Below are 2,175 nucleotides of genomic sequence, written 5' to 3'. Positions count from 1 at the left end.
TCCTTTCAGTGATGACACTCCTTCAAACCTAGATTGAGTGAGCATCGAGGACGATGCTTTATTTTAAGTGTGGGGAGGTCGCCATCTCTGGCGTATTTTTGGAGAACCACTACAGACTCTTTTATTTTATTTTTGGATATGGGAGTTCAACACCAAACTTAGAGTTTGGTTGTGGCCTCCCAACACCAAACTTAGAGTTTGACTGTGGGGGCTCTGGTTGACTCTGCTTGGAGAGAAGCTTTTTCTGCTTCCTCTCCATGGTTGCAGAGGGAGATCCTTGAGTTTTAAACACAAGGGAGTTCTCATTCCATTGAAGGAATATTTCACCTCTGTCAACATCAATCACAGCTCTTGCTGTGGCCAGGAAAGGTCTTCCTAGGATGATAGATTCATCCTCTTCCTTTCCAGTATCCAGGACTATGAAATCAGCAGGGATGTAAAGGCCTTCAACCTTTACTAACACGTCCTCTACTTGTCCATAAGCCTGTTTTCTTGAGCTGTCTGCCATCTCTAATGAGATTTTAGCAGCTTGCACCCCATAGATTCTCAGTTTCTCTATTACAGATAGGGGCATGAGGTTTATTCCTGAACCAAGGTCACACAGAGCCTTAAAGATCATGGTGCCTATGGTACAGGGTATTATGAACTTTCCAGGATCCTGTCTCTTCTGAGGCAATGTCAGTTGATCCAGATCACTTAGTTCATTGATGAACAAGGGAGGTTCAACTTCCCAAGTATCAATGCCAAATAATTTGGCATTTAACTTCATGATTGCACCAAGAAACTTGGCAGTTTGCTCTTCAGTAACATCCTCATTCTCTTCAGAAGAGGAATACTCATCAGAGCTCATGAAGGGTATAAGGAGGTTCAATGGGATCTCTATGGTCTCTAGATGGGCCCCAGAGTCCTTTGGTTCCTCAGAGGGAAGCTCCTTATTGACCACTGGACGTCCCAGGAGGTCTTCCTCCTTGGAATTCACGTCCTCTCCTCTCCTCATAGGTTCGGCCACGGCGCTTATGTCAATGGCCTTGCACTCTCCTTTTGGATTCTCTTCTGTATTGCTTGGGAGAGTACTAGGAGGGATTTCAGTGATCCTTTTACTCAGCTGGCCCACTTGTGCTTCCAGATTTCTAATGGAAGACCTTGTTTCATTCATGAAACTTACAGTGGCTTTAGATAGATCAGAGACTAGATTTGCTAAATTAGAAGCATTTTGGTCAGAGTTCTCTGTCTGTTGCTGAGTTGATGATGGAAAAGGCTTGCTGTTGTTAAACCTGTTTCTTCCACCATTGTTAAAGCCTTGTTGAGGCTTTTGATCCTTCCATGAGAAATTTGGATGATTTCTCCATGATGAGTTATAGGTGTTTCCATAAGGTTCACCTAAGTAGTTCACCTCTGCTATTGCAGGGTTCTCAGGATCATAAGCTTCTTCTTCAGGAGAAGCCTCTTGAGTACTGTTGGATGCAGCTTGCATTCCATTCAGACTCTGAGAAATCATATTGACTTGCTGAGTCAATATTTTATTCTGAGCCAATATGGCATTCAGAGTATCAACTTCAAGAACTCCCTTCTTCATAGGCGTCCCATTACTCACAGGATTCCTTTCAGAAGTGTACATGAACTGGTTATTAGCAACCATGTCAATGAGTTCTTGAGCTTCTGCAGGCATTTTCTTTAGGTGAATGGATCCACCTGCAGAAGTGTCCAGTGACATCTTTGATAGCTCAGATAAACCATCATAGAATATATCCAGGATGGTCCATTCTGAAAGCATGTCAGAAGGACACTTTTTGGTCAACTGTTTGTATCTTTCCCAAGCTTCATAGAGGGATTCACCTTCTTTCTGCCTGAAGGTTTGAACATCAGCTCTAAGCTTGCTCAGCTATTGAGGAGGAAAGTACTTGGCTAAGAAAGTCGTGACCAGCTTATCCCAAGAGTTCAGGCTGTCTTTGGGTTGAGAATCCAACCATAATCTAGCTCTGTCTCTTACAGCAAAAGGGAAAAGCATGAGCCTGTAGACTTCAGGATTTACTCCATTAGTCTTAACAGTATCACATATCTGCAAGAATTCAGTTAAGAACTGAAAGAGATCTTCAGATGGAAGTCCATGAAACTTGCAGTTTTGCTGCATCAGAGAAACTAATTGAGGTTTCAGCTCAAAGTTGTTTGCTCCAA

At 42.9% G+C, this 2,175-nt stretch overlaps 1 non-coding gene across 1 annotated transcript; it reads left to right on the top strand.

The window, feature by feature from the left end:
* The first annotated feature begins 1,768 nt into the window (after positions 1–1,768).
* Positions 1,769–1,876, top strand: LOC112768046 (small nucleolar RNA R71). Its single transcript, XR_003185486.1, has one exon. It is a non-coding gene; the product is annotated as a small nucleolar RNA R71 (small nucleolar RNA).
* Positions 1,877–2,175: the final 299 nt, after the last annotated feature.

Source organism: Arachis hypogaea, chromosome 17 (assembly GCF_003086295.3).
Source record: "Arachis hypogaea cultivar Tifrunner chromosome 17, arahy.Tifrunner.gnm2.J5K5, whole genome shotgun sequence".
NCBI lineage: Eukaryota > Viridiplantae > Streptophyta > Magnoliopsida > Fabales > Fabaceae > Arachis > Arachis hypogaea.
Note: the sequence above shows the minus strand (reverse complement) of the source record. Positions and strands in the feature narration are given on the sequence as shown.